The sequence below is a fragment of the Somniosus microcephalus genome, chromosome 1, assembly GCF_052327205.1.
Source record: "Somniosus microcephalus isolate GS21.2 chromosome 1, FLI_Smic_1.0, whole genome shotgun sequence".
Classification (NCBI taxonomy): Eukaryota; Metazoa; Chordata; class Chondrichthyes; order Squaliformes; family Somniosidae; genus Somniosus; species Somniosus microcephalus.
In genome coordinates this window covers 99,859,677-99,881,819 of record NC_140987.1, presented here as the reverse complement: position 1 = coordinate 99,881,819, position 22,143 = coordinate 99,859,677, and the positions used below count along the sequence as shown (strand labels likewise).

Sequence of the window (22,143 nt, the reverse complement as noted above, 5' to 3'; positions counted from 1 at the left end):
TCTTACTACAATTGTACAGGGTTTTGGTGAGACCACACCTGGAGTACTGTGCACAGTTTTGGTCTTCTTATCTGAGAAAGGATATACTTGCCTTAGAGGCGGTGCAACAAAGGTTCACTAGATTGATCCCTGGGATGAGAGGGTTGTCCTATGAGGAAAGATTGAGCAGATTGGGCCTATACTCTCTGGAGTTTAGAAGAATGAGAGGCGATCTCATTGAAACATATAGGCCTAGAAATTCACTGGCGCCCCCCCCTCGCCAGGGCGCCGGAAGTACTGCCCCGGAAGGAGTCGCGGCCGCCCGCCGCAAATTCAGTTTCAGCGTCCCAGACGGAAGCGCGCCGCTACTCGAGGCGCCCCGCATCCCTCTTGGGGTGCTGCAACTGAAAATCGCAGCGCAACGTGCCGCAGCGCCACACGCTGCGGCACGGCGTGCTGTGGTACTGCAGGCCTTCCTCCCCTTCTTAAAGGGGAGGGGCCTGCTGCAGCGCGATCAAAGATCGCGAGTGCCGGCAAAAGAGCCCGGCACTGAGGAGAAGTGTTGGGCTCTTGGGACACAGCCGGCACTCCGCGGGGGTGCGCTCAGGAGGCCGGGGACGGCGGGGCGGAGAGGTGCTGGCAGGCGGCCAGCAAAAAAAATGGCCGACCCGCACCTCAGCGCCTCTACCGCCGCAGGTAGGCCTCCCTGAACCGGTCGCAAATTGTGACCGGCGTTAAAGCAGGGGGCGCTACTAAATTTCGTGATCAGGGCGCTAGCGGGGCGCTGCGCACACCGATGATGTCATCGGTAGCGGCGCAGCGCTAACGGCTAGCGCCGCCATTAGCGTCCCGCTAAATTTAGCGGGAGGCGTGGCCAGTGGCGCAAAACCCACTAAGTGCCTTCTTAGGGTGCTAACGGGTGGCGCAGGCCACTGAATTTCTAGGCCATAAGGTTCTGCGGGGTGGGGGGGGGGCGGTGGATTAACAGGCTAGATGCTGAGAGGTTGTTTCTCCTTGGCTGGAGAGTCTATAACTAGGGGGCATAGTCTCTGGATAAGGGGTCAGCCATTTAAGACTGAGATGAGGGGGAATTTCTTCACTCAGAGGGTTGTGAATCTTTGGAATTCTCTACCCCAAAGGGCTATGGATGCTGAATCATTGCGTATATTGAAGGCTGAGATAGATAGATTTTTGGACTCTAGGGGAATCAAGGGATATGGGGATCGGGCAGGAAAGTGGAGTTGAAGTCAAAGATCAGCCATGATCTTATTGAGAGGCAGAGCAGGCTTGAAGAGCTATATGGCCTACTCCTGCTCCTAATTCTTATGTTCTTAAATCCACGCTGACTTTTATTTATTAGCCCATATACTTTTCCAAATGTCAATTAGTTTTGTCCTGGATTATTGTCTCTAAAAGTTTCCCCACCACTGATGTTAGGCTGACTGGCCTGTAGTTGCTGGGTTATCCCTCTCCCCTTTTTAAACAGGGGTGCAACACTTGCAGTCCTATAGTCCTCTGGCACCACCCCTATATCCAAGGCGGATTGGAAGATCGTGGCTTACTTTCCTCACTAATCTAGGATGCATCCCATCTGGACCAGGTGAATTTTCTACTTTGAGGACTGCCAATCTTTGAAGTACCTCTTGTTTATCTATTATTATCCTATCCAATATTGCTACTGCCTCCTATTTTACTGCTACATTGGCAGCATCCTCTTCTGTAGTGAAGACAGATGCAAAGTACACTCATTTGGCACCTCAGCCATGCCCTCTCTGCCTCCACAAGAGTATCTCCTTTTTAGTCCCTAATTGGTCCCTAATTGGTCCCTTTTACTATTTATGGTTTTATAAAAGACTTTTGGGTTCATTTTTATGTTAGCCACTAATCTATTCTCATACCCTCTTGTTGCCCCTCTTATTCCCATTTTTAGATCTCCTCTGTACTTTCCATATTCAGTTTGGTTCTCTACTGTATTATGAACCTTACTTTTGTCATAAGCCTCCTTTTTCTGCCTCATTTTAACCTTTATATCTTTAGTCATCCAGGGAGCTTTAGATTTGGATGCCCTTCCTTTCCTCCTCATGGGAATGTGTCTACATTGTACCCGATCCATCTTCTCTTTGAAGGCGATCTCCTCGTATTGTTCAATTGTTGTTTTGCCTACCAATTTCTGATTCCAATCCACCTGGGCCAGATCCCATTTCAACTCACTGAAGTTAGCTCTCCTCCAGTTAAGTATTTTTACACTTGATTGTACCTTGTCCTTTTCTATAACTGTTCTAAACCTGATGAGATTATGGTCACTGTCCCCCAAATGCTCTCTCACTGAAACATGTTCCACTTGCCCCACTTCATTTCCCAGAACTAGATCCAGCACTGTTTTGTTCTTCGTTGGGCTGGAAACACACTGATCAAGAAAGTTCAGTTGTACACTTTTCAGGAATTCCTCCCCCACTTTACACTGTTGCTGTCCCAGTTTATATTAGGATAGCTTAAGTCCCCCATTATCACTACTCTGTACCATGACTCTGTCTTCGATACGACTGTCCTCAACTCCATCCCACAGCATGCTACCCGCCACCATCTCAGCACAACCCCAGCCCGGCATGAGGTTGAAAAGGCCATCCGACAACTGAAGAACAACAAGGCCTCAGGAGCAGATGGAATCCCCGCCGAGGCACTAAAGCATGGCGGAGAAGCACTACTGGCGCGAATTCATGAACTCATTTCTCTTATCTGGAAGGAGGAGAGCATGCCAGGGGATCTCAGAGATGCTGTAATTGTGACCATCTTCAAGAAAGGTGACAAGTCCGATTGCGGTAATTACAGAGGAGTTTCCCTGCTATCTGCCACAGGGAAAGTCATCACAAGAATCCTCCTCAATCGCCTTCTCCCAGTGGCCGAAGAGCTCCTCCCAGAGTCGCAATGCGGATTCCACCCATTAAGGGGCACAATGGACATGATCTTCACCGCACGTCAATTACAAGAGAAATGCAGGGAACAACACCAACCACTGTACATGGCCTTCTTTGATCTCACAAAGGCCTTCGACACTGTCAACCGTGAGGGATTATGGAGTGTCCTCCTCAAATTCAGATGCCCTCAAAAGTTTGTCACTATCCTCCGCCTGCTTCACGACAACATGCAAGCCATGATCCTGACCAACGGCTCCACCACAGACCCAATTCACATATGAACCGGGGTCAAGCAAGGCTGTGTCATCGCATCAACGCTCTTCTCAATCCTCCTTGCTGCAATGCTCCATCTCACCCTCAGTAAGCTCCCCACTGGAGTGGAGCTAATCTACAGAACAAACAGGAAACTGTTCAACCTCCGTCGCCTCCAGTCCAGATCCAAGGTCGTCCCATCCTCTGTCATCGAATTACAGTATGCAGACGACGCTTGCGTCTGCGCTCACTCGGAGGTCGAACTCCAAACCATCGTAAACACCTTCACCGAAGCATACGAGAGCATGGGCCTTACACAAAACATCCATAAGAAAAAGGTCCTCTACCAACCTGCCCCCGCCACACAGTGCTGCCCCCCGATTATCAAAATCCACGACAAGGCCTTGGACAACGTGGACTACTTTCCATACCTCGGGAGCCTACTGTCAACAAGGGCAGACATTGACGACGAAGTCCAACACCGCCTTCAGTGTGTCAGTGCAGCCTTCGGTCACCTGAGGAAGAGAGTGTTTGAAGACCAGGACCTCAAACCCGGCTCTAAGCTCATGGTCTACAGGGCAGCAGTGATACCTGCCCTGCTGTATGCTTCAGAGACATGGACCATGTACAGCAGGCACCTTAAAGCACTGGAGAGGTACCACCAATGCTGCCTCCACAAGATCCTGCAAATCCATTGGCAGGATAGGCGCACCAACGTCAGCGTTCTTGCTCAGGCCAACATCCCCAGCATTGAAGCTCTGACCACGCTCAATCAGCTCCGATGGATGGGTCACATTGTCCACATGCCCGATACGAGACTCCCAAAACAAGCGCTCTACTCGGAGCTCCGGCACGGCAAGAGAGCCCCAGGTGGGCAGAGGAAACGCTTCAAGGACACCCTCAAAGCCTCCTTGAAAATGTGTAACATCCCCACCGACACCTGGGAATTCCTGGCCCAAGACCACACAAAGTGGAGGAGAAGCATCCGGGAAGGCGCCAAACACCTCGATTCTCTTCGCCGGGAGCAAGCGGAAGCCAAGCGCAGGCAGCGCAAGGAGCGCACATCAGCCCAAGCACCCTACCCACCAGCCCCTTCAACCACCGTCTGCCCCACCTGTGACAGAGACTATAGGTCCCGCATTGGACTCATCAGTCACCTGAGAACTCATTTTTAATGTGGAAGCAAGTCATCCTCAGTTCCAAGGGACTGCCTAAGAAGAAGATCTGTAGTTCTTGCATCTCTCTGTAATTTGCCTGCAAATTTGCTCCTCTAGCTCCTTCCCACTATTAAAGATGAAAATTAAAATAAATATGTATATAAAGTTCTTCGATACGAATGAGGTTAAGATGTCCCAAGCTTATTTAATATTCGGTGAAGTTTGATTTACTGTCTCAGGTTGAGTGCTGTTGCACTACATCTCCCACAGTTCCCTGGTGTCCATGCGCAGTGCGAGTCCTGTGTGTACAAAGCGGCGAGACGGGAATCTTTACTCCGGGCTGCAAACACAGGGCTCGTTTAATGAAGGAAGAGGGTGGGGAAAAAAATTAAAGTTACTGTTCTTTCGGACAAAGCCGGTTTCACGTCGCTTTTTGCAGTGAAAGAGGTCAGTCGTTTTCGGAGAGGTTTGAGTATTCTAGTAGTTTGGAAAAAGTTGCAGGTCTTGGTGCTTTCCTGCTGGTTTTCAGTGGCGATCAGGGAGGCTTGCATGGACTTGGGTGAGGGGTGAAGGAGATTTTTATATATATATTTGGTGAAAGTGTTAAAATATAACTTGTATTTTTGTTGATGAGGCTGTGTGTATTTCTAGTACCATTTTGACGATTTACTTACTACAAAGTAAAGCAACTTGTACAAATCTTCTTACATTAAATGTATCAGCTTGTTTAGCAAGGGGGGGAAATCCACAAGGTAAAAAGTATTTAAATTTTTTTTTTAAATGTGCGTTTCATTTTCAAAATTATGGCCCGTATATCTTCCGTTTTGCTTCGTATTCGAACCGTAAAAAAGTTGGGTGCTTTGGGCCGGAGCGAGTAATGAATATTCATGTTGTGGAAGCAAGTGTTTGATCCGAGTCGAAGAAGCCAGTTGATGTGGACGGTAACACGTCCCAATTACAAAGCAGCAGCGCTGAACCTGTTGGCATACTTCTCTCATCCGAGAGTGTCCTCTTGCAGGGAAGTGTTTAACTTGTAGACAGACGAGAAATTGCAACATATTTTTGAAGTTGTTGATCTCGTGGATACGGATGTTGTTTCCCCCCCCCCCACATGTGCTCTTTATTTTCCAACTGCTCGTGTTTCCCATCAAGTAGAACTTGAGAGAACGCGTTTGTTTATTCATGAGGCACATTTTGTAATCCAGAAGAAAAATTGAAACTCAATGATATTCAACTGAAAACTGCAAAAAGGATGTGCGTTGGAAAAATATCCAAGCAACTTTGTATTTGAAAACGTTGAAGGTTTTTCGATTTATGTTTTAAAACACATTAAAGATCTGTGAAGGTTTGGCAAGAGTCCGTGACGTTAAAAAAAACCTCCTTTGTTTGTGTTTTGATTCCAGTTCCTTTTTAATATGTAAAATCCATAATGTATGTCTGGTATTTCACATGTTGACACAGCAGTTGTAATCAGGCTTGATTGACTGTTCTTTCTAGTAAAAGGCAAATGGTTTAACTGTGATCACTTTCTAACTTTTTCTTGTTAATGAGGGGTTTTGTTATTTAATGATACTGCAAAATTATTTGTCCTTTCAACAGTTTTTTGTCGATATACTGCAAACCATTTAATTTTAGCTAAATTATGGTGCAGGTTCTGCAGCTGTGTGTGTTTTTTTTTTGAAGTGATTGTTGCAAGTGTTTGGCATGGATATTCCAGTCACCTACACCAGATTGAAAGGGAAACGGTTGGTATTGTAGAGGTCAACCATTTGGGCAGCAAATGGATAAATGTTGAGGAGCTGTAATTTACAAAGAATAAATTGGTGTCAGCTGTGTAACTTGTGAAAAGCACAGGCATAATAAATGAGTGATAGTGACTGCAACATGAGTGAGTGATTTATTACTGTGCAAACTGCCACTCATTCCCCAGTGTGTTTGTATGTTGCACAGAAAGTAGTAAATCCTTTTGCAACCATCTAAAATGATCTGATGCTATGAAGTTTTATTTTGTAGGAGAAGCAAACCAATAAAATGGCTAAGTAACTCCATTTCAGAGTCCAGCAGATTGCTCGAGGCTTTGCTGTTGAAGCTGACATTATATGTACTCCTTGATTTTATTGCTGCCTTGTAATCTACACCCATTAGGTATTTCACTTATACATACAATAGTTGAGGTATAAATCACAGATATAATCCAGACCCACATTGCATCTTTTACTATTTTAATTTCCAAGTTCTGCTGTCACAGGGCAACCCAATTGATCAAGTCACGAGTGAGCTTTGGTTGCCTTGCTAGTGAAGAATTTAATCCGATTCTATGACTGGCTGTGCTGGAGTCTATGTAGTGAACAGTGGGATACTTTCCTTTCACCTCTGGGACCTAGGTTCATCTCCAGTCCAGACTGATGAAGAAATAAATTAATTTTGGTTGTACATGTGTAGACACTCTAGTTCCAGTTTGTAATGGATGTGAGTTAGTGTCAGCTTGGCTCAGATGATAGCACTAATGACTGAGTCAAAAGGTTGTAGATTCAAGCCACGCTGCAGGTTTTAGGTGCATAATCTAGGGTGGCACTTTTGCTTGAATTTCAGGGGTGCTGGCATGAAACCAAGATCATGTATATCTGTTCTGGTCATTCAGGTGGCTATGAAAGTGTCTGTAAGCACAATCGATTAAGTACCAACTTTCCTCCTCCTACCAACACCAAAAAAAATTAACTGGTCTGTCATCTCATTTCGTTGTGGGATAATACTATCTGCAAATTGGATGCTTTTTTTTTTACTCCATAGGAACATAGAAAGATAGGAGCAGGAGGCCAGGCCACCCAAGCAAGTTAGATCATGCCTGATCTGTACCTCCACTCCATTTACCTGCCTTTCATTGCTATACCTTGATACCCTTATCTAACAAAAATCTCTCAATCTCAGTCTTAAGTTTCAGTTCCCCCATCAATCCACATTTTGGGGGAGCTCTCTAGATTTCTGCTACCCTCTTTGTGTGGGGGAAAAAATGCTTCCTGATTTCACTCAAATGGCCTAGCTATAATTTTATTATGCCCCCCTTGTTCTGGATTTCCCTCCCTCGAGGAAATAGTTTATCTATCTTATTGAATCACTCAGTCACTTTTAAAGACCTCAAATTAGTTCACCCTTCACCTTCTGAACTCAAGGGAATGTCTGTTGGGGGTACAACTATTGACTTGACACTGTTATTTAATGTTTAAGCTGTCTTGTCCTCTTCAATGCTGTTTCATTTGCTTAACCTGAAAAGGCTATTACCCACTTATGGATGGTAGTTCAGTTGAAGAATATGCTGTGGTTTTTAGGTAATTGGGAAGCTTCAACTGCTTGGAGTTTTAATCTTTTATTCAGTTGGACAGTAGAACCATTGGAATCCATGCTTTTGTAGATTTGTTTCTTGCACGACCACCCCTTTTTAGCACTAACTTCTGCCAGGAATTACTGAAGTTCATACTTTGATGGACCTATATTTTCCTGCTTGGCCTATCTCTTGGGGTACCTCTTTTGCATCTGAGAATATTTTAGCTGAGCTTTATGTATGAATTCATGACATATTTTATTTGCCATTTCACAGTGGTTTAGTGATGGAATTCAAGAGCTTGGGGCCCAGACAGCTGACGGCACAGCTGCCAATGGTGGGGCGAAGGATGTGGAGAATGTACTAGAAGCCAGAGTTAAAGGAATGCAGTGTTCTTGGAGGTTGTAGGGCTGGTGGGGGAGGATACAGAGATAGGGAGGGTCAAGGCCATGGAGGGATTTGAACGCTTGGATGAGGGATTTGAATATTGAGACCTTGGACTGGGAGCCAATGTAGGCCAGCGAGCGCATGGCTGGTGGGTGAATGGGACTTGGTGTGAGTTAGGATACGAGCAGCAGAGCTTTTGATGAGCTCAAGGTTATGAAGGGGGGAGGTTGGCAGGAGAGCATTGGAATAGTTGGGTCTGGAGGTAACCAAGGCATGGATGAGGGTGTCAGCAGCAGATGGTCTGATGCAGTGGTGGAGGTGGACGTATTATGGTGGTGGAAGTAGGTGATCTTGGTGATCAGGAGGCCATAGGGTTGGAAACTTGGCTTGGGTTCACCTAAGATGCTGAGGTTGCGAACCATCTAGTTCAGCCTAAGACATTAGCTTGGGAACAGATTTTGTGGCAGTGGTCTTATGTTTAATTGGAAATTGCTGTTCCTCTCACTAGTTGTTGGTGAGTGGAGGAGACAGGGACGAGGGGTTTATGGAGTTATTTGGCAGAGGACAGCAGGGTCCAATACTGCTTGATGTGGTCCATACAGATCTGGTGATTGGCTAAACCAGTTATGCGCCATAAACATGCAAATCTGCATCCCTTGGATTTAAGGGGGCGCAGATGAGGGCTATACAAAGGGAAATGACGAAGGTTGGAGAGAGTAAGGGTTTCTCTGGGGACAAGGGCATCAAAAGTGGAGGTGAGGGTGTGATTGAGCATTTTGCTAGCTACAGAAGTATTGTGACAAATAGTGGGCCAAAGGCTAGACATTTGGGAGTTTGAAAGTGCTGTTGTAAGTGACTTGGGAGAGTTTTTCCAGGGGCGGATGCAGAAGATGTGGGGTTGGAAGGGGGATGTGAGTGGCGAGGGATACAATCCGAACTGGCCTTGTGTGTGTTTTGAGATGATGGGGATAGAGTGGCTACGTGAGATGGCAAGGTCGAGGGGGTGGCTATGAATATGGATAGGAGAGTTTATATGGAGGGAGAGGTTAAGGGAGGGCCACATGCTATTTTTCCAGAGGCTCCACTGAAGTTGGAGCAGGAGATTGAGAGAATCCTCCGCCCTCCTCTCCTCAAAAACTCGATGTATATTTTATCTCATTTAGAGATGCGGATCCATAGATCATAGGTGAGAGTGCAAACAGAAAATGCCAGTTTAAAAAAAAACGCACAAATGGAATTTAGTTTTATACAGAGGGGGAATGATTTCAAAAGCAAGCAAGTGATGTTGAATTTATAGAAGACACTGGTTAGGCTGCTGCTTAGCATATCCTGTGCAGTCTGGGCACTCCATTAAAGGAAGGATATGGGGCAAAATGTATGCCTGGAATTTTCCTGGAGGGGGGCCAGCATGTTCTCTCAATCTCCTGCCTTAACTTTGTTGGAGCTTCTGGAGAAATGGTACATGGTTTAAAAACTGTTTCTCCTGTGGTTTTAATGATCTTCTACTGAAGTTGTAGCAGGTAAACAGGGCAACTGGATGAATATTCAGCCCTGTAATATTTTGTCTATAGTCATGAAAGAGCAAGATAGTGAGGGCAGTCATATTTCTTAAACAGAGAGCAATGAGGCAAGAGGTTACTGGAGGATAGTTGGAAGACATTTTTCTTAATGTAAGAAAGACATTCCCCCCCCCCCCCCCCCCCCTATTGTATATTACCTGTACTGTGAAATAAAGCAGTTTATTGTTTCATATTGGGTCTTGTCTCACTATGGTCCGTAATTTGCGGTCAGCAGTGAAGCGACAATGATAGCCGCTGATCATAAGAAAGCTGCCTCTCTGTGGTGAGAACTTTAGCTTCCTTGCTGTGAAATTGATTGTAGCGCTGCTGTCAAAAGGCCAACTCCAGCACAGAGCAGCAGTGATGTCATCAAGCTGTCTAAGCAGCCAATCACATTGGAGAGTTCTCAGTCAGCAAACCAGGTCGCCATCATTACCCACTGCAAAATCCGGACCAAATGTTTATTCAGACTGCTTTCGGAGAGATTAAGGAAGCATTTTTGTAAGGACTTGAATATCCAGTCCAGATCACCAAGGGGATGCTATTATTATGTCTCTGGGCTATGTTATTGTATGAGTCAACTCCAATTAAAAATAAGACACTCAGACCACTTATGGAAGCATCTGATGTAACTGAACTGAAGAAGGTATCTACAACTGATCCAAATTAGCAATAGTTTTTTGCAAAAGATGGATGTTAAAGGTTAATGGAAGCGAGCAGGAGAGTGAAATTAAATTGGGTGGCTCATGTAGATAAAAACACTGATTCTCAATTACAATTAAGGAATGGTATCTTGTGTTCGGCTTGTGTCTCTTTATTACTTTCTGTGTTTGTGGAGGAATAGATCATCTGTAAACGATTGCCATCGGCTGGATTGTAAATACCATTACTTATATCTTTTTATTTTCATTTATAAACTCAATCTGTAGTTTACAGCTTCAGCCATGGGCTGATGGTGTTGTACTTTCCAAAGGCTAAGATTATGGGAGTGATTGTGACCTATCCAGTAATCTAAGTAAAATGACGAGTTATTATTTGACTCACTAAGGGTATAGAGCTCAACTGATTCGGGGGTGGTGGGTCTGCTCGTGGGAGCAGGAGTGGTCTTTGTCCCTGAGCATGAGAGAAATAACTGAGCAGAAGATCCAAAAGGCAATGGGATAATCCATGGAAACGGTATAGGTTAGAATGATCATCATTTAAATTTATATAAAGCACCTTTTTTAATGAGGAGGGGGGGGGGGTGGAAATGTCCAAAAGCACTTCAGAGGTGTTATCAGAAAAATGGACATGTAAGCAAAGGAGGAAATATTAGCAGAGGTGACTAAAACCTTAGTCAAAGAAGTGGGTTTTAGAAGGGTCTTGGAGAAGGAAGCAGAGGGGTTTAGGGAGGGAATTCCAGAGCATGGGGCTTAGGCGGCCAGGGCACAACATCGAGTGCTGGTGGTGGGAGATGTACAGAAGATCAGAGTCAGAGGAAAGCAGAGATCAGGAAGAGAGATTATAGGGTTGGAGGTGGCTACAGGAATGCATAGAGGGAAGGCCATGAGGGATTTAAATACAAGCATGAGGATTTTAAATTTTGAGGTGCTAGGGGACCAGGAGCCAATGTAGGTCAGCAGGGGTGATGGAAAGGCAAGTGTGACTTGGTGTGGGATAGAATATAGGCAGCAGAGCTTTTTGTTTGAGATGAAGTTGATGAAGAATGGGGGATGGGAGCTCATCCAGAGAGCATTGGGATAGTTGAGGTGACAAAAACATGGATGAACATTTCAGTGACAGATGGGCCGAGGTAGGGGTGGAGGCAGGCGATGCTATGGAGTTGGAAGTCTTTGTGATTGTGAAGATATGGGATTGGAAATTCAGGTCCGGGTCGAATAAGCATTGTACAAGGAAAGGATTTTTATTCCAGTTTAAATTTAACATAATCCTAATACCTTATTTGCTCTCATGACACTGGTCACAGACCTTCGATGACTCTGGAACTATTGAGCCCTGATCCTTTTCCTGCTTAGCAACCTTGAATGCCCAATCCTGCATGGTGTGTACATGCTTGGATTGACCTTGCCCAAACACATCACACTCTGCTTAACTTGCCTTGGAAGGAGTGCAGCATAGACTTACTGGACTGATTCCTGGGATGAGGGGATTGTCCTATGAGGAGAGAGTGAGTAGACTAGGCCTATTTTCCCTAGAGTTTAGAAGAATGAGAGGTGATCTCATTGAAACATAAAATTCTTAAGGGGCTTGACAGGGTAGACGCTGGGAGGATGTTTCCCCTGGCTGGAGTCTAGAACTAGGGGTCACAGTCTCAGAATAAGGGGACGGCCATTTACGACTAGGATGAGGAGAAATTCCTTAACTCAAAGGATTGTGAATCTTTGGAATTTTCTACCCCAGAGGGCTGTGGATGCTCAGTCGTTGAGTATATTCAAGACCGAGATCGATTAGATTTTTGATACTGATTGTGTTGTGTATGTACCTTTTAAGAGAGAACTGTTTTTATACTGTAGTACCGGCAGTGACCACACCTGTATATAAAGCCGTAGCAGGCTTCTGTACTTTCAGTTCCAGCATACCCTCTGTTCAGTAAACACCTGTTATTACCGTTCTCTTGCAGTCCGTGTGTTATTGATACGTGGACACTACAGTGGCGACGAGCAGGTTCGAACTTGCCTGCAGTACTGCATCACCTCACGGGGATCCATCCCTGAAAAGAAGTTTCTTGGAGGTCGAAGCCAGAGCAATGGGCGTCGACCGTGGGCAACCGCCCAGTGATCCATCGGAGTTCAGTGAATCGCAGGGGAAACTGTGGAGAGCTGGGCTTGGCTCCCCAGTCAAGGTGTTCCAGCAAATCGTGCTGGTAGCAGGTAGTGCGCTGACCCTTCCGGACTGCGGCGGGCTAGAGCTCGATCGAGCGGCTCTGCAAGGGGGCTGTGCAGCGTCGTCGGGAAGGAAAAGGGAGAGAGAGGGTGGAGCGCACAGGGTGCGGTCGGTGCTTAAGAGCCGGGCAGCGCTAAAGAAAATAAAAAGAGGGGAAGGAAAAGAGATGCGCAGTGGACAGCGTCGAAGAAGAATAAAACGAAGGAAATTAATGAACAAAAGAGAGACTCACAGAAGCCGCGGGGCGCCGCCATTACTATTTAGAATGCTAGGAGCAGCATTGGCAGCAGGGGGAAGAAGGAAAAGCGCGGGAGGCGCCATTTTAATCCATTGGGGAAGAAGGAAAAGCGCGGGAGGCGCCATTTTAAACCACCCAAGATGCCGAAGAGTGGCAGTATCGCTGCTTTTGACAACGAAATAGAAGACTGGACCATGTATGTGGAAAGAATTGAAGTGTACTGCAAGGCAAATGAGGTGGCCGATGAAAAGAAGGCGTCGGTATTATTAAATTTGATGGGCGCGAGAACTTACGGCCTATTGCGGAATTTAATTACCCCAGCTAAACCAATGGAGAAAAGCTTTGAAGAGATTGTCAATATCTTACAGGAACATCTAAACCCTACACCGCTGCTGATGGCAGAAAGATTCAAGTTCCATAAAAGAAACCAGCACAAAGATGAGAGCAATGCTGACTATCTTACGGAACTACGCAAGTTATCGAAGCACTGCCAGTTCGGAGCAGGACTGGCAGATACCTTAAGGGATAAGTTTGTCTGCGGGCTCCAGAGTGAAGGAACCCAGAAACGACTACTTTAGGAAAAGGACCTTGCGCTAGAAAAGGCTTTCAGCGTGGCAGTATCCTACGAAGCAGCAGCACGGGGAGCTGCGGAAATACAACAGAAACCGCAAGAATATAGCACCAACGAAATGGCATATGGAGCAGAAAAGTGCTATTGCTGCGGCAGAACAACCCATGACCAGAAGGATTGCTGGTTTAAGGACAAAGTATGTAGGCAATGTGGAAAAGTGGGACACATAGCACGAGTCTGCAGGTCAGGAAAGAAAACCAACACTAAAAGAACTACTAAGGAAAAGTACAAGAAAGTAAAAAAAAATGACCGACAGTAGTTCGGAAGATCAGGAGAGTGATAATGACTCCGGGAGCAGGAGACTAAGTTGTCTAAAGTTACACAACATGATTGCAAAGGAAGATCACCGAACCATTTGGGTCACCCTCATGATAGCAGGGTCCCAAGTAAAGATGGAATTGGACACAGGATCAGCCCGAACAGTCATGAATCGACGAGACTACGAGCAGCTATTCTCACACATACCCTTGAAGGACGCGTCCATTGTATTGAAGACATATACGGGGCAAAAAGTCTACCCCAGAGGAAAAATAAGGGTGCCCATTAAATACAACGGCAAGGAAACACAGAAACTGTATCTATATATACTACCAGATGGAGGACCACCGTTATTGGGACGTGAATGGATCCGAAAAATACAATTGGATTGGCATTCCATTCAGGCGCTAACTGTGGCTGACAAAAAGGATGACGACGTCACACCTGGATGACTGTCAAAAATTCTAACTGACGTGAAAAAGGTGTTCCAGCAAGGACTTGGGACTCTAAAAGGCGTAACGGCAACGATAAAAATTGAAGATAACGCAAACCCAAAAATTTTTAAGGCCAGACTGGTACCGTATGCGATCTGCCCAGCCGTCGAAGCAGAGCTGGAGAGTCTGGAGCGTTCGGGTGTGCTGTCCAAGGTGGACTGGAGCGAGCGGGCCACACCCATCGTTCCTGTAATGAAGAGATCATTGAACAGCACGCCTGGGGAGCCGAAGAAGGTTTGCATCTGTGGGGACTTCAAGGTAACACTGAACCCAGTCCTGCACACAGTACAATATCCACTTCCACGGATAGACGATATTTTCGCCTCACTATCTCGAGGGAAACGCTTTACGAAGATTGATCTGGCCCAAGCGTATCTACAAATGGAGGTAGAAGCAGCATCTAGAAAATACCTCACGATAAACACTCACAAAGGTCTTTACCAGTACAACCGACTGGTATGCGGGGTAGCATCAGCTCTGCAGCTCTGGCTATTTGGCAGAGGGCGATGGAACAAGTCCTGCAAGGGATCCCGGGGACCCAGTGTTATTTTGACGACATCCTGGTTACGGGCGAAAATGACAGTGAAAACACCTTGCCAACCTGGAGCAGGTGCTCACTAGATTACAAGAATATGGGCTACGAGCCAACCGCCCCAAATGCGAGTTTTTCAGGAAACAAATCTCGTATTGTGGCCACGTGATTGATGAGGAGGGGTTACATAAGTCCCCAGACAAGATTGAGGCAGTAGTCAAGGCTCCAGTACCGGAAAATGTGTCGCAACTGAGGTCGTTCCTCGGGTTGGTGAACTACTACCATAAGTTCTTGCCAAATTTATCTACAATTCTGCACCCACTGAACGCCCTGCTGCAAACTGGAGTATCATGGAAATGGAGTGATGAGTGTAAGCGTGCCTTTCAGAAATGTAAATGCCTAATCACTTCAGAAGAAGTATTGGCCCACTACAATCCAAATCTACCGATTCGGTTGGCATGTGATGCGTCTCCCTACGGCATTGGAGCGGTGCTGTCACACAAATTCCTTGACGGTTCAGAGAGGCCAATAGCCTTTGCGTTGCGCTCGTTAACCTCAGCCGAGCGTAACTACGCCCAGATTGACGGGGAGGCCCTCGGCCTGGTGTGGGGGGGGGGTGAAGAAGTTCAATCACTATCTGCACGGGCAGAAATTCACCCTACTGACTAATCACTAGCCTCTTGTCTCCATTTTGAACCCAAAGAAGGGCGTTCTGGTGATGACTGCGCAACGGCTGCAAAGATGGTCCCTTTTTCTAGGGGCACATCAATACGACCGAGAGTACAAGGGTACGAAACAGCATGGAAACGCTGATGGGCTGTCGCGCCTGCTGTTACCTATGGTAGAGGAAGCATCTGCAGTGGACCCTGTTGAGATATTCCATTCGACCATAGTCGAATGTCTACCTGTTACAAACTCCAGTATAGAGAAGGAAACCCGAAATGACCCGACACACTCTCGGGTCTATGATTTGACGGTGAAGGGATGGCCAGCACATGGCGACTCACTGTTGCCAGCATTCTCGCCAAGGAGAGAACAGCTGTCAGTGTGCCGGGGGACCTTGATGTGTGGATCCCGAGTGGTAATTCCACCCAAGTTGAGATTTAGAGTGCTCAATAAGCTTCATGAGGGTCATCTGGGAGGGGTAAAAATGAAAAGCCTAGCCAGGGCATTTGTGTGGTGGCCGGGAATCGATCAAGAAATCGAGGATATGACCAAGAGGTGCACAGGATGCCAGAAAGTCCAAAACGCTACACCCATGGGAGTGGCCCTCATCTCCATGGCAACGGGTACACACTGATTTTGCTGGTCCATTTATGGACTCAATGTTTTTAATCGCCATGGATGCACATTCGAAATGGCCAGAGGTCATCAAAATGTCCTCCACCACCACGGAGAAAACTATTGCAGTCCTACGGACCATCTTCGCCAGAACAGATTTGCTCCGACAATGGACCAGTTTGTGTCCAAGGATTTCCGGAGGTTTTTGAGGAATAATGGGGTAAAGCATTACACATCTGCCCCATATCATCCAGCCACAAATGGATTGGCTGAGAGGTTTGTTCAGACCTTTAAAAAAGCAATAAAGGCGATGTATAACGACAACATACCACTACAACACAAGGTGGATAATTTCTTGTTTGCTTACCGGAATGCGACACATGCAGTCACCAACCAAGCTCCAGCCATAATGTTCTTCAATCGAAGGCTAAGATGTCGCCTGGATTTGCTCAAACCAAACATAAGACGAGATGTTGAGGATAAGCAGTTCCAGCACATAAATGAGAAGCCAACCAGGAGCTTCAAGATAGGGCAACCAGTCTTGTCCCGCGATTACCGAACAGAAAAATGGCAGCCAGGAACGATATGCACACAGCAGCGACCACTAATGTACACAGTGGACGTTGGAGAGAGCATCGTCAGACGCCATGCTGACCAGATTCCAGAGTCGCTGGAACAAGTCAAACCCATACCACGAGCATGCGCACCTGGTGATGAACCCGAAGTACAGATTGCGTCCACCTCAGAATCCGTGGTATTGGAAGCTGACGAACCAACCAATGACAATGAGCCAGAATCGACTCCGCTGCAGGAACAGGATACTCGAGAAAGGCGCTATCCAGACAGGATCAGGAAGCCTCCTCAAAGACTGAATTTATAAATGATTACTTCAGTTGATGTATATAGTACAGAGAAAATTGTAATTGTAATTAGATATGATTTCAGTTCCAGCATACCCTCTGTTCAGTTAAACACCTGTTATTACCGTTCTCTTGCAGTCCGTGTGTTATTGATACGCAGACACTACAGATTGGGTATGGGAATAGTACAGGAAGGTGGAGTTGAGGTAGAAGATCAGACATTATCTCTTTTGAATGATGAAGCAGACTCGAAGGGCCTACTCCTATTTCTTATATTCGTATGCAGCTGTTACAAATATCTGCCAGACATGGATTTATTTTCCCTTTTGCATTTAGATCTGCCTCCCAACTTTTTTTCATCGAAGTTTCTTGCATCTGCATGTATCTTTGTCATTTGCAAACTTGTAGTCATTCCTCTGATGCCTTCATCCAGATTGTTAATAAAGATGGTAAAGTGCAACTGCATGACTCCATTAGTGACCGCCCCCTCATGCAGAGATGTTGCCATTAATAACTGCCCTCTGTCTACACGAATGCAACCAATGTTTTTAATCCAACTTCATACTTGCGTGCCAATGCTACAAGACACAACTGTGCTTCACAGCCTTCTGTGGGACACTTTATCGAGGGCATCTTTAAAGTCTCGATAGACTATCAATCAGACTTTTCTCATCCACCAACTTTGTAACTTTAAAAAAAAAAAATCAGTCAGATTGGTGAGACAGTCTTCGTTTTCGAGAGACCATGTTGCAATTCAGGATTATCACTACATAAACAAAGCGGGAAAGTTTTTTTTTTCCCCATGCAGAATATAGAATGTTTTACCACAAGTAGTAATTGAGTAATTTTTAAAAATTATTTGGATAAATATTTGAAAAGGAAGACCATGAAAAGAAACATGGAACAAGTAGTGAAATGGGATTCAAGTAGGTAGCTCCATTTGCAGCACTAGCATTGGTACAATGGATTGAATTACCTCCTTGTGCTGTAATTTCTATGAAACTGATGAGAGGGATGTACTTTGCCATGGAGATTGCTTGGTCTGGAACTGTTAATACATGCAAATTTACAAAGGAGGGAAATGAACAAATTCATTATCCATATTTGGACCCATCTGGGTACTGTACTTTGAAACAGAGACAGTCATATCTGGTTTACCATGCAGCAATTTTAGTTGCCCTCCCCTTGAGAAAGTCCACTTGTTCTTCAAATGTGCCTAATTGGACTTCAAAGAAAATATATCCTCAACCCATTTCCCTTGGGGTCTAGATGCAGAGTATAAAGCTGCCCCTAATTTGGTACTAAATTAGCAATCTCTAACTATACAGATGGCTGGCATAGGATGTAGAAATGTTGCAGTCAGGAGGTGGTTGCTCTCATGAGATTGGGAATAAAGCATATGGTTGAACCAGAATACTGCGCTTTATTTGCAACTAAATATGCTGTGCACGACTTGAGTACTTGATGCAGATACTAGGTGCTGAAATAGGAGTGTGTTCCTTGCCTCAGTGCAAATATCAGCTTGTGGAGCGGGAAAAAAATCCATACACTGTATAATGAAAAATTTTACGTCTATGTAATGCATTATGGATTTAAATTATATAAACTGCTTAAATATGAACTCTCCTTTCATCCATGCATGTTATTTTTACAGCCTTGTGGCCAAATGTGTGTTTGCAACTAAAATGAAAGTGAGGAAAAGTTTTGCTGTTGGCTTCAAATGATTCTACGTAGAGATCTATTTCAAATCCACAGCAAAGCTTTCTCTCATTAACACTTTAATTGCAGAGAATGTATTTGAAAAGGAAGAATATGAATTGTGGGTGGAAAAAGTACTGTGCAATATTGCCGTCTGAATGCATAATACATCGTGTGAATTATTTTAGTTTACTGTTTTAAGGATGGTGTTCATAGAATTGATACCTTTTTAAAATATCAGACAAATCAATTTTTCAGGCAAATGTTTTAAGTGTCCATTTGCTAAAATTGCTCTACATTTGCATTTCAATAATCTTGATGAACTACAGAAATTAACTGTAGTAGTTTTATACAAGATGTATGAACTTGACTTTTGATTTTTATAGCACCTCTTTGTGGCTTCTGTGTCGTGTCAGATGTCCAAAACAAATTTAATTTTGGTTTTTCGTTTTTTCATTTTAAAAAAAAAACCTCAGCTGGTTTAAAATGACTGATGAAATCTGTGCTTGTTCAGAGAAAATTACTTCCAGTTTGCTGCCTTCAGGACTGTTTGCTCATCTCTGTCATCGAAACAGAACTTGACTGATTTAATCCCCCATGCCAAAATCAAAATTGGGCATTGTGCAAAACCAGATGCTCATATAACCAATCAACAAGTGGCCTGAGAGTGCGATTGTGAACAGACCAGTCGCCAACAAAACTAACTTGTTTGTAATGGATGGCTTGCACAATCTAGGTGAAAAGTTAGGTTTTAAAAAGAATGAAAAGTTAAAACTGTACTCGAGCAGTTTGATCTACATTTTCTTTAAACAAAAGCAGTTCAATCTATTCTGCACTTGGTCTATTTTGACCAAGTCAGTGATGAAGGTGCACAGATTGGCCTCTGGCTCCACTCAAAAGTCTGAGAAAACAATCAGCTTGGATTCCCACTTCTGATTTATAACTCATGATCCCTTCTGGAAAGTGGACACATTCAGATGGTGGGTGTGGATGCGACGGTGGGTGCGGATGCACCTGGGCTGAGCTTCAGCTCTACAGTCGAAAAGCTCATTGACACCAAGGTGAATTTCAGCTGTCGGTTTCTCACTTGAGAAATGGGAGAGTAGCAGCTATAAATTGGGAGGGCACCTCAGCTGTCTCAATGATGCCCAGTCTTGCCTGATGCAATTTTCAAGTGGGCTTGTAAATGGGCAAGCAGCCTACCTACCTGAAATGGGCAGGGGACTCTAAACAACCTTGAGATGGGGTCCACAAATAAGAACATAAGAAATAGGAGCAGGAATAGGCTACTTGGCCCCTCGAGCCTGCTCCGCCATTCAATAAGATCATGGCTGATCTTGGGCTCAAAGCCACTCCCCATAACCCTTCACTCCCTTATCTTGTAAAAATCTGTATCCCCACCTTAAATATATTTAATGACCCAGCCTCCACGGCTCTCTGGGGCAGAGAATTCCACAGATTTACGACCCTCGGAGAAGAAATTCCTCCTCTTCTCAGTTCTACAAGGGCGACCCTTTATTCTGAAACTATGCCCCCGAGTTCTAGATTTCCCCACAGGCCAAATAAACTCTGGCCTGTTTGAGGGTCCCCCCCCGCCATCTGATCTGGCAGCCAGCTCCGTGAGGGAGGCAGCCGATGCCTCACTCTCCTACAACTAGTGAGCTTCAACGGGGCAGGCGCCCACTGGGCAACCACAGATTGCTGGTGGCATGTAACTTAGGCCTGGGCCTCATGATGGCAAGAATAAGCAGATGGCGAGGGCAAGTCAAAGATCGCCCCCTAAATGTCTACAGTCAAACGTGAAGGCTGCGATTTTGCTAACCGTGGTGGGTCCCGACCCCACTGCTGGCTCCAGCCCACTGTCCAAAATGAATTTCCATTGATGGGGCTTGTTAAGCTTGTCCAGTATGTTTCCTGGCCAATTAGAGGAAGCAGGTCTGGTGACGTCATTTGATGTGTCATCAGCTGGTTTCCTTTAAGGGACCATTTAGGGTCCAAATTTATTTAGACATTTGTGCTGTCTGTGTTATACAGCATTGAGGTGCTGCAAACGCTGGCAATCACTGCACAAGAGCACAGGGCTGCACCCAGGCTCTCTCCCATGGGTGGTAGAGATCTCCCCAGAAGATTAACACCGCCTGGTTGCACATTAGAGGAGTGCACATGCAGGAATGTGGTCAGGAGGACCTGGGAGTAGTGCCGCAAATGTTTCAATGACCTCAGTAGATCACGGAACGTTACTATAAAGCCACACTCAACTTCATCCTGCTGTGCCTCTCCTCAAATCCCCATCACTCTGCCTTCCCTACCCTACTCCTACACATCCTTACTCACACCAACTTACCTTGGTCCTCCACCCATCCCCCTCTCTGTTATCCCCATCTCACTAGCTACCCCTCTCACACACGTCCTCCTCCTAGTGCAATCATACCAACTAACAACGCACAAGGGTAGGCACTTGGGTGTTTTATGCAATGTTCACGTAAAGTTTCTGTTAATGTGGTGTCAAACATTGAAACCTTTATTTTCAACACTTTGCGTTCTTGGACAGATTTGTGTGCACCTTTGGAAGTGGCTTAGTGAGTTGCAGTGAATGGTGAGACATAACGGTATCCCCCCCGCAATGGTGATAAGTGTGAAAGGAATGGCTTGGACATTGTAGGAATGCTTTATGGTGTTGGTGTGGGTTGGCGCCAACCTGGCCCATCATGTGGCAGCCAGGGTATACAGTGTCAAGTGAAGTAAATCTGACCATGCTAAGACCATCCCAGGCCTTCCGGGCAGCAATGTGGTCGGGTGCTGATGCCCTGTGTCCTATGCAGCATCAGTTGATTGCGGAGAAGGTTGGTGGTCGTGTTGGTGCTGCTGGTGTTGGGGCTGATCATGGTGGGGTTCTGAGGACCAAGGTGAGAGTATAAAGGGCACTCATGCTGATGGAATAGGTGACAGGTGAAGTAGAGATCACAGAAGTGATCTCTCAATGGTGAGCGAGGTATTGAGGTCAGATTGGATGGAGACTTGTGTAAAGACTTGCAGCATGGTGAATCTGTTGTGGAAATGCAGTGAGGAAGAGCTTGTGGCTGAGGGAAGATATCTCTAAGGTGGGAGCTTTTACTTGACATTTGAAGCTGTCAAGTCATCAGCTGATTCAGTGGCCGCTGACCTCCCGCCTCCGCTTCACAGACGTGGGCTAGCAACAGCGTGAAACCAGTGGGTGAGCTGTCAAATCCAAAAGGTCAATTTAAAACCATTGTTAAGTGGCTGTAAATAAGCCACTAATCATTTAAATTGGCTCCCCCGCCACTGCGTGTCGGGTCTGCTCAGCGTTCACAGACCCGATATTTGGTGAATGTGCGTGGGTTCACAGTGGGGTCCTGACCCGCTTGGGGAAGAAAAAAACATTCCCACCCAACCCGCCACCAATCGCGCCCGCTGACACCCCCCCCCCCCCCCCCCCCCCCAAAAAAAAGAAAATCTCGGCAGCAGAATACTCCGTTTGGTGAGGAGGGCTGCTTTCCCCTTTCGAATTGTATCCCAGCAGGAGTCACCATGTTCGGGAGAGGAAGGGCAAAGGGAGGGAAAATAGTTTCTCGTACAGCTTTAGAAGATCAAGTGCAAGTAATTGTTAATGTATAGTAAAATTTGAGGAAACCTATTGCAGTGTAATTATGGTATGCCTATAGGAAGTGCATGTTGCTGA

General features: G+C 45.7%; 1 protein-coding gene across 1 annotated transcript in view; it reads left to right on the top strand.

The window, feature by feature from the left end:
- The first annotated feature begins 4,608 nt into the window (after positions 1-4,608).
- kank1a (KN motif and ankyrin repeat domains 1a) overlaps positions 4,609-22,143 on the top strand; it is a 350,207-nt gene continuing 332,672 nt past the window's right edge. Inside the window, exon 1 of the mRNA XM_085984893.1 lies at positions 4,609-4,750. The gene's annotated coding sequence lies outside the window, so the exon portion shown is untranslated. The remainder of the gene's footprint in view (positions 4,751-22,143) is intronic.